Below are 22,856 nucleotides of genomic sequence, written 5' to 3'. Positions count from 1 at the left end.
ATAGTTATTATAGCTTTAAATTTGCTTTAATTTATTTACTTGGTAATTATAGCACTTTAATCTATTTGGTATGAAAATTTGATTTTAAAAAAGATAAACAGAAGAAAAAATGATTTAATCAAATCGACAAAATAGTGAACGCCTGCTATCCAACAAATGCCCATCATGATGCTGCTGCTGGTTTATAGAGCACTAAATGGACCACAGAAATGTGCATGGACACCATGGCATCATGCATTGGTTTTGGACTCCACATTTTGAGTTCTCAGCATCAGGATTGTTTGTCAGATGTGACCATTTGAACGAGAGGCTGGAATGTAAAGTTGTCTGTGTCTAATGTTAGCAGATATCTGTTAATTGGTGCTAAATAACAGACTAATAAAACACTCAAATTTTACTCCACAGCCACCAGTGTGTCTACAGCTGGCGATCAAAATCATACACCCCATCTCTGTTTTTGCCAAGTAGATGAGTCCTCCACAAAAGGAGGAAAATCACCATTTCTAAAGTTGGATATTTTGCCATGGGAGGACAGATTCAGTTTTGAAGCTAACCTCAGGTGGACATTACTTCTGACTTGCCTTCACTTTTTTGGTGTTAACCCTTTAGAATCACCTCAACTGGCTCCTTTTAATGTGGAGGAGAACCGACTCTGCTCCGAGTCCCTCATAAATGACGAGCTCCGCACGCATATCTCTAAGCAGACACCTGCTGGAGGAGCCTTATTTCCACCATTTTTATCTAGAGCCTTCTTCTTGTGTCCATAGGTGAGGTTCGAATGCAAACCGATCTGTCCGTCGTCTCTCCACCACAGCGACCCAGTACAGCGTCGGCACAAACCCGTCTGTCAATCCTCTACAGCCGTACAGATGAACGAGCCTTTGAGAAACCACCAAACTGAGCTCATTTGCTTTATTTAGGTTTCACCTTATGAACACCAGCCTGTTGTCCTGACACCAACAATTGGGTAGAGCACATTGTCTCACATCATATTTACTTTTACTCTATAAATACATAAAATTGAGAGAGTGGCACTGCAAGGTTTGTGCAGTGGTCCACAAGTTTGCAAGAGGCCTTGAATATAGTTTATGGCTACATACACAGGACAGTACGCATTATTTTAGTATCAAAACCAAGAAAAACCTCCGAATTTCTTCCTCCGTTTAAGTTAATGCAATCCTGGAAGCACGATAAATAAAAAAGCTTTTGCAGTGTTGATCTATTTTCTGGTGTCTGTTGCTGTATGCCTCACACAGCTGAGGTGCACTGACAGAGGAATGTTTTCAGCTCTTTGTTAAGGTGTCGTTGTTTGGCTGACCTCACTCTGCACTTCAGTTGAGGTTGGTAGAGCAGCAGAGCCACTGTTTCCTCACAGAAGAGTGCACAGTGGTTTTAAAATGATAAGAAAGTTTTGCATTCACAGGAAAACTACTCACTGTACTAAACACACAGTCACAGGTACATTTAATACCAACATTGTGTGTAAAATGGATTATTTCATACTTATCCTGCTCATTGTTAATAATCACACACCAACTGGGAGCCAGCCTTCAAAAACCTCTTTGTTACATTCATGCATGTGCAGCAGGTTTTTGACGACAGTTAACGTGATTTATTGCCTCAGCAACAAACAGACCCTTCTGTGGACTACGTGTTGGGTTTTTTTTCCTTTTAAGCACCCAGATTGAGAAATATATATTTCATACTTGTCAGTCTGCACACTAAATGAGTAATTATCTAATTATCGCGTCAGCTGTAGCATGCTGTCAACTTAAAATAACAGCAGGTTGCATATGCAGATTTGGTTTGAAGAATAGTTGAATTTAAATCTTAATTTCCACATACAGCAGACTCCACAGTTTCATGCTTGGACTCTCCGACAACAGATTTTAAAATAATCTTTATTTCTCGTGCTGCTCTCCAGTTTCCCCCTGACATTAGTTGTCGAGGCATACGGAACAGATTCAGGTGCAGACTAAACTGGGAAGAAATTCAAAAGTTTATTTACAATGAACACAGTGCAGAATATATACAAGGCGACGATGCAGGGGGGCCAGGGCTCCAGGGATGGATTGGTGGGAAAGGTGCTACACACAGGTGCAGGGAAAGGGGGAAGGAAAGGATTCCACACGCTCTCCTCTTCTGCCACTCACGCTCGCACTGCTCCACACTCCACGCCACTCCAGCAAACAAACACTCCAAATGGGTTCAGGGATGGGTCCACGAAATCTACACACAAAGAGAGAACAGGTCAGGCACACTAGCGAACAAAGACTCAGGAACAAACTCAAATAGCCCAACGATCCAGCCACGAGAACCTCAGAGTCACCACCTTAAGTGGTGGCTGGAAAACAGATCAGTGAGCAGCAGCTGGAGGTAATCAGGCCAGGTGCGTTGGCCAAAGGTGGGAGCCCAAAATGAGCTCCGCCCAGGCAGAGAGGAGAGTGAGGAGAGAGAGAGGGAAGAAAAACCCAAAAACAACAAAATATGAAAATACGTAATTTATCAAAACATGTCATATAAAATTCAATGTGTGATTAAAATTACAACATTACATGTAAGCTTCCTTCCCTTTGAATGTAACCTCTCTCCTTCATCTCCTGTGCCGTCTTTCTTATCTTTCTCCATCTCTGAGTGAAGTTAGCTCTTTTTCTTTTCTCTCCCCCTGAAATAAGCAGCTGGACCTTTAGCTGCAACACGGTGTGAGACAAACTGCACACAAACAGTTTGTGTGATTGCTGATGTTTGTTGAGCTAATAGAAACGTTTAGTTTGAAACTACCTGACACTCATATACCCTAACTGCTTTCAGTAGCACTACCTTGATTATCATGTACTGCAACCAGAACTTGCGGATACCCACCCACTTAAACTCCCAAGTATAAACTCTACAGATGATAACCGAACCATAAGTAACAACTCTGAGTAAAACGTACAGATATTTGTGATAAAATGAGTAAAACATCAGACAAATAAATACACAAGTAAAGCACAGATACCTGAAATTTCTCCTTAACTACACCTCTGTAGCTAACATATACTTCTGGTTAGCTCACCTACCTAAGAGCAGTTAGCTACAGGTAGGTAACCAGCACACCTCCCACTAACTGGCTAACTTTACAGCCCTAAAGCATAGCTTTTGACCCCAGGGTGAGTACTCATTAGGGAAAAATGTGCATTCCAAGAATTTAAGCAAACGTCTTCCTATTGGCTTACAAACAGAAGGTTTAACAGCAGATGTCTGGGGCTCCTATGCTTGCAGAAACATGCCTGAAAGGATCATATCATGATCACTATACTGATTAAAAATAGAAGAAGAATTGTGAAAAGTTTAACACAGCCTGTGCTTTTGACTCAGAGGGACTCCATGTTTAATGTGAACACCTAGCTTTATGAGAGAAAATAGGGAAAATCAGAAAACATACTTTTCTCCAGACAAACTGGCATCATTGAGTTAAATCATTTTTATTTATAAGGAAACATTAACCAGATCTCAGTATAAGTGCGTGGGCCATAACTCTAAATGACATGTGGATTCTTTAACAGGTGCAGTGTGCAGCTTTTAACGGCTGCATCATTAATAGACTGCACTTCAGCAGACTGCAGTCAATCCTGAGGTGGCAGAGTCAAAACAATTCATCACTTCTATTTAAGAGAAGAAAGAGACAGAGGAAGGACACTTACCCAAAAATGTAGGTTTAAAAAAGTTATAGTGTGGCGGAGCAATCACGGATCCCTCTGATACTTTCTTTGTAAGGAGTTTGGATAGCTTTCGTGCATTCAGGTCAGCTTGCTTCATGATAAATTCATGAATGAAAATCAACACTTAGAGGAATACGCCTGATGAATTCAAAGCTTTTGCTCATATTTCTGCTCTGCAGCCACCGTGTATTCTGCCATTGGTTTGGCTGTAAATGCATACTGATGAATCCCCACTCAACAGCCACTGTGTCCTTCAGCCGTCCCTCTGTCTTCACGAGGTTAGGCTTTAAACTCCAAGCTTCATATTAAAGCAGAGAATGTGGATTCATGATGTTGCCACAGAAAATATGCATCAAGTACAAAACTTTCAAGGGAAAAGCATGCAATATAGATGAGTTTTTGGAGATTTGTTTCCATATCCTTGAATCTCTCTCTGGGGGTATTATGTAACATGTAGCTTATAAACTACAAGGCAATCTAATATATTAACAGCAAGAAATTTAAAACATTAAATCTTCCACCTCTTTCTCTCACAATGATGTCATTGTTACAGAAGCACTCGGTCTCCACCCAGTGGGTCGGGCCACATGACGCTGTTTCAGGGTCCAAGCGTCTCCTGTGCTTTTTATAAGCTTGTTTAATTAATTAATGTATTTATTTTTTATTCCCATGCAGGCTGACTAACTTGAGCCTGGATCTGAGGTTACTTCTGTTGAAAGGGAGTTTTTCCTTCCCACTGTCACCAAGTGCTTGCTCACAGAGAGTAATCTGAGTTTTCTCCCTTCTGTTGTGAGGTCTTTACTTTTCTATATGTAACACCGTGAGGCGACTGTTGTTGAGATTTGGCACTATATAAATAAAGATGAATTGAATTGAATTGATTTAGGATTTCAGTGTGGATAAATGTTAGGACCACACAGTAATCTATTAATGACTAACAGTCCTGGTCCTGGGTCTGTGACCCAGTGTTTCTGTATTTGCACATTTTGATTCAAGTTTATTTAATATTCTAAGATTTTGTGCGTACTCCTGGTTCTGGTTTGAGTGTTTTTTCTGCTTTGTGCTATATTTGTAGTTTCTGGTTGGGTTCCATGCCTCCCCCGTGTTCCACGTTCTAAATGAATGTTTAACGCTCGTCTCCATGTTTGGTGTTCCCTTTCGGTCTCCCAGTCAGGGATTAATGTAATAATAGACTGCATGTAAAAGATGTAGTCACCAGAAAGACCCCATCTGAAGCCTCAAGCTAAGAGTTTTAGGGTTTTAAAACCTACTGAGCATCTACAAACACTACACACTCATTGGCTATTACATCCTGTCAATCACACTGTAAAACAGCGGTCTCCAACCTTTTTTGTGCCACGGACCGGTTTATGTCCAACAATTTTTTCACAGACCAGCCTATTAGGTGTCGCGGATAAATACAACAAAATAAAACCAGTACCATAGCAAAAAAAGAAGATTTATCCATAATAAATGGGGTTCTGTCTGACCCAGTGTTCTCCTCCACAGGTTCTCCTCAAGGGTGCGTCTTATCGCCCTTAGTATTCATTCTCTATACAAACATGTGTCAGAGCAGATATGAAAACAGGGCCATCATTAAATATGCAGATGACTCTGTTATTGTCAGCTTACTGAAAGAGGGTGAAACTAGCCACGGTCCAGTCATTGATGATTTTGTTCAGTGGTGTGAGGAGTCTTATCTCCAGTTGAACATATCTAAAACAAAAGATATGGTTATTGATTTTAGGAAACAACAAAATGGGCACGGAGTCACTTTAATGAATTGTCAGAAAATAGGGCAAGTGCAATCATATAATCAATAATCATAATCAATGAAAAACTGAACTTTGATCAGAACTGCAAATCAGTTTGTAAAAAGGGTCACCAGCACCTTTACTGCCTCAGGAAACTTGCTCATTTCCACATTGACCAAAAAATGTTAACTTCGTTTTATCGTTCTTTTATTGAGTCTGTTTTATCCTTTTGTTTGGTGGCATGGTTCAGTCAGACCTCTGTCATAGAGAAAAACTCACTGAATCACATAGTGAGATGGTCCAGTCGTCTGATAGGTGAGCAACAGTCTTGTTTAGCCTCCCTGTACTCTAAACAGGTACAGAGGATGGCTTTATCAATCCTTAAAAATGGTTCCCATCCTCTACGGGGTGAATTTCAGCTTCTTCCCTCAGGCCGGAGGTTTCTTTTTCCAAGATGCAGGACAAAGCGTTATAAAAAACAGCTTCGTCCCTGTTGCTGAATTACATAAGAACTGTTTTTGTTTTTGATTCCAAACGTTAAATTACTATATATGTGCTACAGTGAGGTTTATATTTATTAGGTATGCGTGTTGTAGAAGGGATGCCAAATGCTATCATTTTTCTGTAAAGCAAATTTACCTTACCTATGAATAAACTTACCTTACCTTACCTTAGCTATAACACACAGGAAATGACCCAGGGAAACCGAGTTAACGAGAAAAACGATAACAAAAAATAACGATAAAAACCAATAAAAATCCTGAAAACCTTAAATTTCACATGTGAGCCTCAACTCTCGCAGCCTGGTACCAAACGACTCATGAACCAGTACTGGGGTTGGGGACCGCTGCTGTAAAGCATACCCTGGCTTAATGCCGTTCTGGACACTGAAGGGGACCATTATTTACAATATGAAGATGTTATATTGACTAAGACTTGAAACTACAGATTGACACCATAAACCCATCAGCAAAGTGATCATCAAGGTCCTAGAGTAAGCAGGCAGTAGGCTCATTTTCTTGTAGGTTTCTGTACAACTAGATGTTTTTTGAGAAGCTGCCTCCTGTTGGTCACTAGAAAGATTGCGGTCACAGTCCATGCTTGTTAATACAGGAGTCCTCAAACAGGAACTGGAACCTGCTATTAGAAAGGTGTCCAAACATTGAACTTTCACTGGAGAGACTGCCATTTATCACTGTTATTAAAATAACTGCACCATTGTTGTGCTTCTTTTCTTTTGCATGAAATTTGGTAGCTTTTCACAACAGTTTTAATAACGTTAGCATCCCTGATCTGTTCTTATGAATGAAAAATTCATGTAAAAAAGTCTTTTTCTTGTCGGATATCAGGCGCAGTAATGGGGGCCACAGAGAATCCACTGATCTAAAAGTTGTTCATTTTGGCCTCACAGATGAGTGACTTTTACTGTCTGAATTAGACTTTTTCCCCAGATAGAAAGAAAAAAAAGCCTCAAGCTGAAAAGTTAGTAATGTTATCAGGTTATTTTGGTGCTGCATTGAAGACTGAACATTTTTAATGGAAAACCTGTGTTGAAAACTGTGGATCTTTGTGGACAGACATTTACCTCACAAGGAAGGTCAACAAAGATATTAATTGTATGTTCAACACTTTTTTAAAAGCCTGACTCTTACTACAGATTAATAACGTTCACATCTGGGGTTTGGGGGGGGTTTGCTGGTTATCGTACCTGTTGTGCAATTTGTGCACCATCCCCAGCCCACAATTTAAAGAGCATTAGACAAAAAATTCAGGTCACTCAGTGGGATTTTTTGAGCTTACAGCAGTGGGTGATGATGAAGACGGTCTCAGCAGCTGTTTTTAGTATCCCCAGATCTGAAAGGCCTCAGAGTGATGGGTAAAACATGACTGGGAGATATTTTGTCACCCACTCCTTGGCATTCACCTCGCACTCGTCTAAAATTCATTGACTTCCCCTCGAGTCTTGGCTTCAGAGCCGTATCACCTGCAACATCAACCGATCGAAGCAATACTCCTGTCAACTTTGTCACAGCAAAAAAAGATTTCTCATCCACATCTTTGTTCCACATGTTGCCTGATTTTCAGGATAATACTCGTGTAACTGCAGTTAGATGAGTGACAGCGTTTTAATCTGAGGACAAAATGAGACTAAGATCCACCAAAGTTTTCTGATGAACAGGGACAAGTTTGTATCCTTCTGCATTGAGAGAACTGCATCAGCTGTAAATATCAAAGTTTAGGCAGAGCAGGTGGAATATTTGCAGCTTTAAGACACAACTAAGAACATTCATACAGCAGCTAGGGCTGGTTTTCTCTTATCTCCCTTTAATTCCCCTTCTTTCGCTCTCAGTCTGCTTGGTGCACTAACGTCTGGAAACATTAGCAAATGTCTTTTTATGGTGCAGTTTTTGTCTGCTTTTAACTGGAGAAATAACTTGAGAGTGTTAACCGTGTTTCAAATGAAAACTACATTTTCTTCTGACTTAAATTTGAACTGATGCTTTACCTTTTAACGTCCGCTTTCTCCAGCAGTTTGAATATTTAACAAAATATATCCAGAGTATGTCTGCTATTCGGCATTAAACTCACTCTACAGAGATCATGTCTGGACATAGTTTAATGCACTGAGGCTCCGGCCTCCTCTCTGGCAGTCATCAAAAGTTATTCCTGGAAACACTAAAAACCATTAAGTGAAGTGGAAATGGGTGAAGTGGGGTCAGGTATAGGGAGTACAGCAAAAAAAGGTAAATTACCACATTCTGTCACATAATAACTCCTGGAATGTGTTGGATATCGCAGATTGATTATATATAACAGCTGAAGAGTTTCCAAGGGTGGAATTTTCTGTAAAATTTATCTGGCTCGGGGTTGCTGGCTCTGCTCGCTGACTGGAGATAGAGAAGGAGTGACATTTAATTTCACACTTTTGTCCAACATGGAGGTGTATTTTAAATGAATCGCCTACACTGTTAAAGCACCACAGAGGGATTAATGGCTGATTTATCGCGCGTTTAGCTCGAGGATCTCAGATTCGTGTGCGAGGAACAGCAGAAGCTGCCGGCGGATCTGGGTGTTAATCGTCCTCGCAGAGCTGAAGTCTGCCATTGTTAAAACATGACCTTTGGAGTAAGGCTGCAAAAACGGCACACTGTTAATTATTTCTTTATTTTAGTGGAAGCTTACTGAGTTTAATGGAAAATCCTCGGTGAGCTTTGCAACATTTAAAGCATTGTTTCAGTTGTGTGTTCTAGAATGACAAAGAGTCCTTAATGACTCGTTGTCATTTCTGAACACTACTTCAACTGTGAAGCAGCTTCAGCAATGCTCCAAAAACATATTCACTTTATTTATCATAGGGTGAGATTTTGTTTTATTGCCATCAGTTCCTGTTTTTATTCGGTAATTCTTGTTTCAAGCTTTTGTTCAGTTTTCTTCTTCACTTGTTCTCCATAAAACCAGTTACTTATCTGTGTACGTACTCTGCCCTGTATCCTTCTATTGCAAGGCTTCCAGGCATTTCTCCTGCTTTCCTGTGACTTCTTCTTTAAGTTTAGTTTTAAAATTCAGTCTTTTCCTTTTATTTTTCTTTATTTCAAGTTTATTCTCTTCCTGTATGGACTCTGCACGAGTTTTAGATGTGGTTCTTGGTGTCTGAAATCTGGACTGAAATTTTGTTAATATTTTACTTTGGTGTCCTGCATTTGAATCCTTTTTTTTGCACTGAGTTGTTGCATTATTATTATTATTATTATTATGATATTGTAACTGAGGAGTTGTGGTAAATATATGACGTGCAGTTTCTGTCTGGATGGGATTCTTTTAATATTTTGATCACTTTTTGGTTCAGTCTTTGTTCCTCAGTGTACATGCAGACTAAATAAGTTATTGGATGAAAAATATCTCACCTGTTGGAGGAAAACTTGGGGGTAAAATCCTAAAATGCAGACCTGGGAGCGGGACTTGCCAGCCCTGATGTACGCATTACCTGCAGGGCCACGTGCTGGGGTCAGGTGCTGTGCAAACTAGGTAGTGGGCAAAGGCAGGGACCTGGGCTTCGTGACCTCCAGCATCGCAGACTCATTCAGTTAAACTACTGAATGCACAAGTGGTGAGGGAGCAGATTCACACCGGGCTGTGTTGCTACATAAGTGATAAGCTGTTTGAGTTTGTGAAAAAGCGTTGTTATGAACCTGGATCACATGTTTGTTGGCAGATCTCCGTGATAGCTTCATTTGATAGGACTGCTGCCTGTGGATAATCTAAATTAAGATGTTCACAAGTTGGTGCCAGAAGCATATAGGCACATATGTAGAAACTGAAACATGGAGCGTGCTGGGAAGAAAGCCGTTCTTTTTTGACAGTGGTGCCAGGAAGATAATTAGAACTTTACAGGATGTGTGCCAGCTCGTGCTGCTGAATTTCAAAGACAAAAATCAGGATTCCTGGAAAAACAAGTAAGTCTCGTCCCTTCATGTTGCCACAGTGCTTGAACAGTTTGAGCTGACTGAAGGAATCACCTCCTAATATTTTATTCTATTTACTTTTATTTAATTTTTTTCATTATGTCCATTCAGTGCGATTACAATCAGTAATTCCCTCTTTAGTCTGCCAGTCCTACACACACAGAAACCAACGCAGCCTGTAACCAACTGTTAAAGTGCAATTTTATCTCCTTTGGATCCATCTTGCTGTTTTCTACAGCAATATCTGGCTGCTTCATATTAATGGATTAATGTATTAATTACATACTGCTTGGTTTTATCTACTATAATATATAATAATAGATTATAATTTAAAAACTGCAAAAATAATTACTAAATAAAGCTCTACAAGAGGAGAAAGTACTGGAATGTAGAAAAAAAACTACATTAAAACTGTACTTTGGTACAGTCCAAATGCATCAGTGTGGGGGAAGGTCATATTTCAGGCTAGTGCCCTCCCCACAGACTCGCCCCTGCTCAGTCTCGTCGTTTCCACCTGCATCATTTGTAACTTCGAAAGAAACAAAAACTCTCTAAACTTGACTGTCAGTGGGTCGGTAAGAATAAACTGCAGGTGAGTCTCAGCTCAACCGGCCAGCTGTTTACTCCTAACAGCTGCATCGTTCAGGGCTGCTCTAATCAATTACACAGCGAATTCCAACTCTTTCACACCAGCTGTCGGTTTGAAGCACAGAAGTGCAGAACAAAACGGTACAGACATTTGTTTGTACCTGCAGCCATTCAACTTCTACTAAAGCCTGCATCAGAGGATGCTCTTCACCCATGGATCACTTTAAAGGGACCTAATTACGATTTACTCTCCTCTACTTCTCCTCTCATACTCTCTCTCTCTCTCTCTCTCTCTCTCTCTCTCTCTCTCTCTCTCTCTCTCTCTCTCTCTCTCTCTCTCTCTCTCTCTCTCTCTCACACACACACACACACACACACACACACACACACACACACACACATATATATGATATCAAACTCTAAACCACACTCCTTTACACATGACAAGCCCTCGATATATATTTAGACTGAGTCTCAGCCTTGCTGTTTCGCCTGCCACTCTTGTAGTTTTTTAAGCATATTTCCACAAGAGGCTAAAATGCTAACTAATTAGTTAGCCTGGTTAGCAAGCTGTATTAAGAAATTTTATAGGGCTTGAGAAGCGTGATGTCACGAGAGGGGGCGTGACCAGGATTTTTGGTTGAGGCGCCATCTTCCTGGGCCAAACAAAGCTCAAGCGAAAGAGGAGCGAAAGCACACACATCAGCCATGGTTCGTACTTGCTGTGTGGTCGGCTGTAATGTTCAATCGCACGACCGGCAAGGGAATAAGCTTGAGAATGGTATATCTTTTTATTCTTTCCCAACCTGGAAGCAATATGAGGGAGCTCATATAGCAGACCTTACCAATAGAAGGCGTCTAGCCTGGATAGCCGCCGTGAGACGAGCTGATATCCAGTTCTCTTCCATCTCCAAATATCTGTTGGTGTACTCCAGACATTTTCATTCCGGTAAGGTCAATATATGTTCATATCACTCTTTATAGCTTAATAATTTTATTGTTGATGCGCTTGGAGGTTATAGAAATTGCGAACAAACATCGTATTGAGTGACTTTGCAGACATATTTGCTATGTAAAGATTCGCTAATTCTTTCGCACAACTGTAGGGAAACCTGCCTATGAAATGGATCAAACAAATCCAGACTGGGTACCAACACTGCACATGGGGCACTCCGAAATCCAAACTTCACATTCTGACCGTCACAGATGGTGAACGCAACGACAACAACACAGAGCACTAGTCGGTGGTAAACACCACCCCCACCAAAGGGTTTTAAGTAATGTCTTGCCCGATTATCAATGTGGTAGTTTGCATCTACTTTACAATTATGGACACATAATATGACAACGAGATTTTTGCAACCTTGGTTACTTTGGTTTGAATGACGACGTACTCACAGTTTGTTGGCTTGAAAATAGCCAAATCTTGCACCCAGCCATTAGTAAACTGGATGTGCGCCTCCAGCGATTTGTAATTACAAAACTGGTTCGCCATGTATGCGCTGACTCCACAAACAAGGTATGTAAAGATATCGGGGTAGGACAATGGCGGTAAGTCATCTGGGTCTCTACTCCACTGGCGTATTTCATACGGGTCCACATTTGCGATGCACTCTATTTTTTGCAAGTACCGTCGCTTTGCCTACGGACGCAATCGGTCTCTATACTGTCCTTTTTCTTTTGAGCTGCTTTTAAGCATGTTTCTTGCAGTCGTCCTTCTGACACAGTGTGTTTGTTTTGATTCGTGGCCCAGGAAAATGGCGCCATGCTCCCACAATACCTTGCGGCGTGATGTCAACTCCAAAGCCCTATAGGCGCAACCTGAAGACACATACCTGAATACTCAGTACTAAATAATAGACAAAAAAAATGATACCACTCACCAAAAGTGGACAAACTTCATAGATGGTCTGATAGTCCAGTTAACTGCACAGTTAGTCATATTATTTGTCACATAAATACAATGAAGTGCTCCAAAAGGTTCCAACAGCACAAAGTTCAGTTCAGTAACTCCAGTAAGCAGAAGCGAGATCTACCAGATCGCTAACATCTAGAGCCAACTGTGGGCATATCTACTGTGATATCACCCACTCGTTTGTGAAATCCTGTTATGAAGCTTCGAGATGGCCATTTTCACCATCTTGGTCTACTTAAACCAGATGTGTGTTTTTTAAGCCATGGGTAGCACCCCCTGGTGGCAAGTTAAAAATAATGCAGACCTGAAAGCGAGATCCATCTGTTACTCCGTCTATGGACCTGCCAAATCAGTCCCTAGTTCTAATATCCAGATGCAAGAGTTATTAAAAATTCACATCCAGATGTTCTGAACTGTCATGTAGGCAAAAAAGTTTTTATAGCAAGCTGTAAAAAAACAGTTTCTGCTGTAAAGTTGTATATTTCAACATGGGAGTCTACGAGAATTGACTCAATTTTGGAGCCAGCCTCAAGTGGCCATGAAAGGAACTGCAGTTTAGTGTTCACTTCATTTTTTAGCATTGGAGGTTGCCACTTATCACCAGATGTTGTTGATCCCAACTTTTAGGTGAGTGCATTTTAGCAGCAGCAACTCTGCACAGTCATTATTGTACACAGCTCTCAGAACAACAGGATTTGTGATAAGTGTTGAAAGAAAAGGTTGTTGACCTCAGAGCTGCAAACAACACAGCTTTTAAAATGTACTATTAATGTCATGTTGTCCCATTTTTCTGTAGCTCAGTTTATACCTCAAAGAACTTCAGCAAATCTTGAACAAGATAAATTGTTTAAAGGGTTTTTTTTAGCAGCAAATGTAATAAAAATGTGACAGAATGCAAAGAATGAGTCGACTGCGTCTCTGTTGAAGAGAGTTTCTGCACTTTCCAGCTCACTGACAGTGATGTATCATTAAAGTCTCTGCTGAATGACCTCCGCTCAGCATTTATGTTTCCAGGCTGGCTCTCATCTCATGAGGTGCTGCATGATTGTTTTCTACTCTGAAGTTGGTCAGACTGGAGTTCAGGTGTGCAGCTCAGGACATATTGTGATGTTACATTAAAGTCTAACCTATTTAAAGAGGGGAAAAAGTAGGACTGAAGATGCACTGGAAGGCCATGGAGGCAGAGGTGGTGCACATACAGTGTTTTTGAGTTTTAAACTACACGATATAGCTGTAACTTCATAAAACTTAAATTCGTACATCTTTTTAATTAACCTGTTAAGCCCCAGGGCTTTTTGAGAGGTTTCTGCTTGACAAAGACATGCCCAAAGGGAATCGACTATTTCATCAGAGTATTTCATCAGAGGTGCAAGCATCAAAGCAGATGCCATTGTGCCAAAGTAACTGAGGACAAAACACTGAAAAATATTATATAAACCCTGCAGAAGATCAAAAACTGAAGAAAACCAACATATGGTTATTACCTGTGCAAAGATTGTAAATTGATTTCACTTTAGCAGCATCAGACTCTCAAAAAGTTGATTCTGTTCATCTGGACGTAGGAGAAACGTTTTGTCATCCAAGTGACTTCTTCAGTCTCAGCTGACTGCAGGTTTCCCCAACCTTATAAACAGTACATTTGCATAATGACTGAAACCAGCACCACTGAATGAACAATGGACTGTGAGGTCAGTTCCTTGATCATTAATATATATATATATAAATATAAATTGTCATGACCATTGATCCTTACCTGGACGATTGAGCTTGCATCAAGACAAAGTTACAAATGTTTTATTGTGCAAGTTAAATTTGCTTGGGTATTGAATTAGGCAGAACAGCGGCCAACAACACTCTACACAACGGTAGACTGGTGTGTAACAACCAAGTGAATGAGGCAAAAAAATAGAGATTTTTGATGGGAATCTGGTCTCCAAGTGAACTGAGAGAGAGCTGTGCAGCAAGTGTGATTTTTGTCGTGGTGGAAGCCAGACGGCAAAAGTAAGAGGGAATTTATTACAATGTTTTTCAAAGGTGAACGGTAGTTTTGGTCTTCTTTTGCTGCTGGTTCTGAATTTTGGTTAGAGAGTGATGAAACTTGCAGTTTCAGAATCTGTGAGATGTCAGCTTTAGGCAGTGATTTGTGTTTTTATCGTTTAGTCATTTGCTGTTTTAGCTATTTGGTGGTTGCTGAAATGGTTTTATAAGCATTCAAATGTTCACTTTCATGGCCACAGGAGTGTAAAATCAACCACCTATGCAGTAGAGATGGACCGATCCGATATTACGTATCGGTCCGATACTGACCTAAATTACTGGATCGGATATCAGAGAGAAATAAAAAATGTAATCCGATCCGAAGTATCACAAAATCACCTCACAAAACGCGCTACTTGGCGTAACCCAGCTCAGCACATCGGAGCAGTATGTGTCACGTGATAGAGCGGCTGTTGTCTGCGAGACCTGTCGGCGGTCTGTTGGAGCATTTGGAGCTTCGCTATGCTTCCAAACCGCGGCATTTCATCTGAGAGAAAACTATCCCAGAGAAGTAAAGCAAGTATGTAAGTTAATCTCTGAATGTTTGCATAGTATTTCCACGTTAAGCTTAACAACTGATATATGGCCACAGCTGGACTGGCCATCAGAGTTCCATATTGAGGTGAAAAGGAAGCAATTTGTCCCGTACTTCAGCTAGAATGAAAAAAAGACACAAAGCTGGAGTTTTTCTGTCTTTGCTGCAAAGCTGACGCTTCTCTCATTCTCTCCCCCTCCCTCCCCTGTTGCTACTTCCATCATGAAACTGATCAATGATTAGCTGGTGTCATGGCTGTGTGCGTGCAGGCAGGAAGAGAGGACCCAAAATGCAGGACTCACGGAGGCAGAAGTAACTCAAAATACTCAGCTTTATTGCTGCGAAGAAACTGAACAAAAAACGAACTAAACTGGGAATACGGAACAAACCAAACAGGCAGCCAGGCTGGCAAACAGAACACACAGTGAAAGTGAGGGTACGACGCGACAACGAGCAGGGGAAGACGCAGACACTAAATACAAGAGGTGAACAGAGCTAAGAGGAAACAGCTGGTGCAAATCTAAGTAGGGGACACTTGTTGCTCATTGGCTAATTACTTCATGGTACTGATTACCTGACCTTCTTGTCTTTCTGGACACTAATGGTAGAATAAGTTGCAAAAGAAAATCATCATGTTGGATGACTTTAAAAGGATTTGAAACTAGAGATTAAAAACCTTAAACCCATCAGGAAAGTGGTGTTGAGGTAACTGACCAAAACTTGCGACCATAGGTGAGGGTGGGGATGTACACCGACTGGTAAATGAAGTAACGTGGAAGCTGTACGTCCATTACCTTGAATACAAACTGACTTCTTTTTAGTCGCCCTCTGTTGGTCATTAACAGATGAAATGCCCAAAGCTGCTTTCTTCATAAAGCCCTAAAATCATGGATGGATGATAAACTTCCTCCAGCCCCTGTCCTTAGCTGGTAGTCTGTGAAGTTGTATTCATTTTCAAATATATACCAATGAAGACTCTCCATTCACAACATGCTGCAGGAGTTATGATGTTGTGGTTTCATTTTGCACTTTGCATTTTGCATAAAGTGATTTATGAAAAAGATTATTCATATTAAGTTAGATACTGACAGCTACCAGAGACATATACTAAAAGAAAAAAAAGCCCAGAATTAGAAAATAAATGCACTTCCTTCTTCCTGCAGCTCTCCCCTTTCTGTAAACAGATGTTTTATGCAGCTAAAATTAAGTCAGTTCCAACTTTTATCTTCATACAGGATTCACACCTCCTTCTCCCACATTAAAGTCCTCCGCTTAACCCATTGCATCACCATGTGTTAGCTTATGTATGAACTCATTTCACCTGATCTGGTCTAAACAGACTTGTGAGTGGACAAAGTCTCCCGTCATGCAATAGATTTCCTAAAACCTGAAAACACAGCCCAGAGGCAGAGCAGGGATCTACATCTCAGGCCACATATGCTGAGAGAATATTGACTTTTTTTTGTCCAGTGGCAGCAGAATCATGTTGCCTACCTCAGCGTTGAAAGCTGATTTTACACATTAAAGCGTATTTCCATGTCCTGCTGAGTGCTACTTCATAGCGTGGGATGGGAGTGAAGACTACAAATTTGAAAATGAAAAAGAAAAATCTGCTGAAGTGGAGTTAGAAAGCAGAGAGCTTATCAGGTTGCTGGTGCCTGCTGCTCGGGTCTGCTTGAAGCTAGCAGCTGGAAGCTACATTAGCCTCTGCTTGCATAATATGTTGCATAACATCACAAACCAAACTGTCAGAGTTTGAGTTGCACAGTGAGCAGACCACGAGCAGGTTTTGACAAGATGGAATAATGTGTAGAACAAAAAATTAAAAATATTTCTGGCTCCTGACATAAATCAGTTCAATGTAAAGTGAATCTGACAAATTTATATTCAATATATTTGTGAGGTCACCTTTCAGTGTCGTGTGCAGGCCTTCTGAGGCTTTCCTTGGCTCCGTCTCAAAGTAAAAGAAAGCTCGGGTCAAAGGTTGTCTAGTTCTCCTTAAATACGTGAAATCAAATCAAATCCAGAAGAAAACATTTCAGTTGTAAAGTCGTCACCAAAACTAGGAGAAAAAGATATTATGGATTGCAGCAGTTTTGTGATGTGAAATTTATATTCACAATAATACATTTGCTTCTCTTTGATTTGGGGAAGATTTTAATTACAATAACACATTTTATCCATTACAGTCCAGCATGGGAGCAAAATAATTATTGCTGAGGCACTACAGAATCTGTACCATATTTTACTTTTTGGTTGAATGAACTAAATAATTTATCATCTGACAGACTGGGAATCCCTCTAGAGTGTGTTTGATAGTGTTTTCTAATATGGGAGCAGACCTGAAAACTGTGTGCTGAATATATATGACTGCATATATATTTCATATTCTACTGTAATAAGGGCGATTGTTGATGTCTGGATCTTGTAATTAACTACGGTAATTACATACTTATTTAGTTCTGAACACTATTTGTATTCTTTGTTATTCTTTTTGGTAGTGTCTTTATGCCAACACCACAGAGGCTGAAAGTAAGATAAAAAAAAAAAGTAATTAAACTAGAATATAGAATATAGAATATAGAATATACCAAAAGGGGCTAAATTGAAGATGAAGGATAACGACCAAGGTCCACAAAGACAAATCCAAAACTAAGAAAATATGAAAACTGCAAAAAAGCAAGATGCAGACAAGAATTAGAAGCTCAGTGTATCCACGATATCCTTCCATTATCTGGCTTCAACAATCATCATTTAGGGTAAGCAGTCACACAAAAGTGGTTATCAACTCAAACATCAGCCTGGCGTTTATCAGCCCAGCTACGAGTACATTCACATGAGAAAAGCTGGAGTTCGCAGCATATGACCAAGCAGAAACAAGGGCAAATCTACTGGCAACTGCATTTTCTATTAAATGAAAATTGTTTACAGCCAACAGAGAATATATATATATATATATATATATATATATATATATGTTGTCAGCATTAATCTCATTAAAATTACATTAACGGCATAACCGCATTAACGCGGCAGATCGCCCAGTGCGTGGGGCTGCACGGCGTTAACGCGTTAGCGCCGTCCAGATTCACACTGGACGGCACCAAAAATGCCACAAATGTCTGGAGGCGGACACTTTCAGCACTTGTGAACACTTTAAGTTTTGTATGTAAAAATTTATACTGAATTTTAAAATTGACCTCATGCTTCTATGTCCATTACTTATTATAGCCTTTAGAAATCAAATGATTCTTTTTAATACACCATGTATATAAAATCAGGGTGGGGGTTGGCCTCAAAAAGGAACCCTACACAAAACCCAAGATCACGTCTCATTAAATTTGCATTATTATGTGGCTATTAACTTAGCCACGGAAAGCGTGGTAGAAACAAAAGCTTTCTGCGATTGGTCGGCTGACTGAGTTATACTGGCCTGATCATTACAGACATGAAAAAAAAAACATGAAGACTCCATCACCATCACAGTGTCTGTTTCTTTCTGACATGTTAACTTTGCACATTCAGAGAAAAATAAACTCTTCTTTAGTGAGCCGCAGAGGCTGTGGAGGACTCAGAGGTGGAACGGCTGCAGGCAGGAAGGTGAATGCTCCCTCTAGTGGGGTATCATGCTGTGCAGTGATTCGAAATCGGTGGTTCAATATGGAGTAAGACACTTAACAGTCTCTTCTTTTTCCCTAGGAGAATTACAAGACAACATAAACTCTCCCAGTGAGAGTAGCACTGTGTACATTTAATTCAGACACAAGGCTTTAACTTAGCTGCCAATACAGCCCCAAACAGTCTGCAGACAAGTAACGACTGAGCTCCTGTCTGAAACAAAGTGGTCTGAATGCCAGCCCAAACCCACTTATTTCATATACAACACTAGATATTTCTCTTATCATAGGGAGAAATTAAATTTCTCTCACAGAGCTGACTAATGAATTGATGCTGACTGTCTTCGGCGCTCATAAATGTTTGATTGCACATCTGTTATAATGTGTACACAAGATGAAAACTATTCCGTTGTTGGTAATTCAAAAGCAAATAAGTCATTACAGCTACTTCTTCTCGGATTACTGTGCTGCATGTGATTACTTTTCTGCAGTGATTGAGCAAAGCACAAACCGCAGCTGTCATCAGAGGCTCTGTGCCCCGCTGATCTGAATAGTGAAATATTGTACAAATGACCTCAGTCGCTCGCTGGTGGAGGGTGATAAACTTTTCTGAGCTAAATATACCAGCACAGAGAGAGAGAGAGAGAATGGGATAAAATAAAACATATGCAGAGAAAAATTGGTTTGGAAGCTAAAGAGGGGGGAAAATTCACGATCATGATGCATGCTTTGTACACATGCATGCATCTAGTATTAATTCAAGGGGCATAAGTATGCAAATAAAGTCATAAAACTTAGCAGCGCTAGCGATGTATGAGTCAAACTCAAATAGGCTTTGGAGACACGGGGCCACATCCGTCAGTTATTCCCTAAATATGCACACTGATAGTTAAACCCGGTCTGCCTGCAGGACAAACAAAAAACTCTTCTGCTTGGCAACAAATATGTCAGGTTGGCTTTCGGCTGCAGTTCTGAAAACAACGAGCATCAGCATAAGAGCTCAGAAATGTTGATCTGAAATGAGCCAAATGGTAACCAGGGCCTGCTGAGCTTCATCAGCTCACGTGTTAAAGTTATTGTAGCAAGAAGAGAGTCACGTATTTGCACAGTTACTTAGTCTTTGTAAATTTACAAAGCACAGTACAGCACCACATCAGATTCTACATCAATCAAGATGGGATTCAAAACTTTGGCATTAACGGGTGAGTTACTCTTATACACAGTTCCCCATTTTCAAAGACTTAAAATGAGGATTTAAATCCACAAACATTCGTTTTTTTTGTTGTAGATTTTTCAGCTTTGACACGACTGTTTGGAAGAGAAATTGTTTGAAACTAAATGTCACACACAATTCATTTATTTATTCATAACTAAAATAATGTGATCATAAGTAGTAAACATCAGCACATTTTGTCTTAATTTAGTGATGCAGATCTGTACCAAGTCTTGTAAATTATATGCTGTATATTTATTAACAAAACTCAGCAGTACTTGTATATTTTTATCATTCGTATATGCATGCCCGTATTCTTACACTAAATTCATATATTAAAAATGATAGCTGATACAGTCTTTAAGAGGATTGTTTTGTTTTGACACAAAGTTACAGTTTTCAAACAGAAAGTTCTTGGTTTTGAAACAAGAGCACTGATCTGTTGGAAAGTTATCTTTTAAGTAAATCAAGATGGGCCTTCTGCTCGAACATCTCCGATTTGCATGAAATGTTTTGGGTCCAAAGTTTAAACATATATAATGATTGCTGTGAAATTTTAGCTTCACAAATCAAATACTTTTCACACACTTAACTCTGAGGGAATGTTTGAACATGGCTATTAGAAAAACTCTGAAAGATAAGAGCCAAAAAATTTCACTGGCCTTTCATACCATCAAAATGAATCAGGATCTGAAACCTTTGGTTAAGGTTATTGGCAAGTTAAAATATGAAAAAAAAAAAATCAAGCTGTCTCTCTAACAAAATATCAAACTAATCTGAATCAAACAAAATTCTTGAGTTTCCACATAGTAGCAATAGTACCATAAGGTGCATTAAGCGAAACAAAACAGTCAGATAAGTCAAATTTTACTCAAATCATTCTTCTTGCTTCCTCCACTTCCGTACCATTGATTCATTAATGTTGAATTCTCTCGCAGCTGCTCTATTCCCGTGTTGTTGCAGTATATTAATGACTAACCTCTTATTGTGGATGGATTTTCTCAGTTGTTCTCCTGACTGAAGTTTGGTCCGTTTACAGCATCCTGCCATGCAACTGCATTTAGTTTTCTGTCTTCATTTATGTTGGAAGTGATAGCAGAGCTGTATGTTTTAATTTTTCAGAAATCTCTCAGTCAGAACATGATATATCATGTTTAGGTGGAAACTAGCAAGCTAATTTCCTGCTAACTTCTAACTCCGTTAAATTTAATAAATTCTGTTTTCATGGATGCCTGGATGTTAAACTTAATTGTTACACCTGGTAAAGCAGCAACACTGATCATTTTATTAAAGATAAAAGAATGTAGAAAGTTTGTAACTCTCAGTGATGCCGCAGTGTTCGTTTGACTTTGGGACCTGAAGCGAACAGAGTTTAGGACCCAGATTACTCCGCGAGGCTCCTGGCTACAGTAGCCGTAACGCTCCAACAATCCATCAAGGGGTGCGGCTTCGTAGCTCACCAAAGTTGTACTAAAACATTTTTTGATAGATTTTTGAGCGCCGTGTACCACATAAAATGGTTTTGAGGTCAGTAGGCACAACCAGAATTCATACATAAGGTGCACCAGATTATAAGGTGCGCTGCTGATTTTCGAGAAAATTAAAGGATTTTGTTGTTAAATATATGCATATTTTTAATTTTGAGACCTAGTGTTAGCTACCACTTTGACACCTACTCCCCAAGAGGAGTCTGATAATTTAGGTAAAGTTTCAAAAGTATAGTGTTTTCCTATTTTCAGGTACAACGGCTTCCTTCCACAGTCCAAAGACATGCAGTTCATGGGGTTCGGTTAATTGGTGTATCCCACCTCTCGCCCTGTGACAGCTGTGATGGCTCCAGGCCCCCCGCAACCCTGATAAGGATAAGTGGAAGAGAAAGGATGGATGGATCTAGAACCAAGACTGTGATGTCCAAAACGCTAAAACTGAAGCTCTAACAGAGGCCGCAGTGCCTGTAGCTTTTACTTGTAGTCTATATTTAAATCGTACAAAACACCCAAGTTCCCACTCCTCCACACTCAGTCGGGTTGATTGGGAATATTCCGCCACCTGGTGTTGCTGGCATGACGTTTATGTTTTGCACATAGACCAGAGGAGGTAGTTCTGTGCCATTACGAAACCCAAACATAAATCATAAAGCACACTTTGAATGTTATTCAGCAGCTTGCTGCGCTGCTGCTCGGCCTCAGCTTCCCTCTGCTGAGTGGACTTGAACTCCTTCTTGATTTAACCTTTCCCACTGCGGCTCTTCTACTCGTTGGCCAGACTACAGCCTTCACTGATGCCTAAAACAGCACTAGCAGAAATGGGATTTGAGCAGAGTGAAGACAATAGCTTGTGACATTACATGGAAAAACTTCCAAGGCTAATGTCTCCTCTCCTCCTCCACCGTTTTCTCTCTCACACATCTTTGATTCTCTATTTCTGTCTCTCTCTGTCAGAGTGAACAACAAACCAGCTGTTTCTCTTCTCTTCCGTCCCTAAACATCGCTCCTTGTTCTCCGAGCACAGCACAGGTAGAGACATACAGTTCTTCTTGCTTCATCATCAAAGCTAATACAGTGACAGTAGCCGACAATTCACCTATTAACAATTCAAACAATAGCAAAAACAAGCCTCTCTGCAGTGCTTGACATTGTTTGCAACATTCGTATTTTGCTGTATTTTTCTGTTTGAGCATGTCTGACCTAAAAATGCACAGCCAGGACTTGTTGGATTCCAGTTTCTTCAAAGAGGAAATGTCTTGGGAACCAATTTGCCGGCTCCGCAGGACGGCATTGTTTAAACTTCTTCTGTAATGAAACAAAATATTTTTAGACAGACTTTTATAGACCGTCCTATCTTGTATTTTGGTGGTGTTACAAATATTGTGTGAGCTGCGCCCAACTACCCGAGAACATTAGCTGTGGTTCGGGCACATGTAGGGATTTTTACTTTGTTATTCTGGCTGGGGAGCATTTCCATACAAAGAGAGTGACAACTTTCTGAGCCAAGACTGTTCGGCTGAAGGCTGAGCGAACTCCACACAGAGAT

The sequence above is a fragment of the Pelmatolapia mariae genome, linkage group LG6 (assembly GCF_036321145.2).
Source record: "Pelmatolapia mariae isolate MD_Pm_ZW linkage group LG6, Pm_UMD_F_2, whole genome shotgun sequence".
NCBI classification, from domain to species: Eukaryota; Metazoa; Chordata; class Actinopteri; order Cichliformes; family Cichlidae; genus Pelmatolapia; species Pelmatolapia mariae.
Note: the sequence above shows the minus strand (reverse complement) of the source record.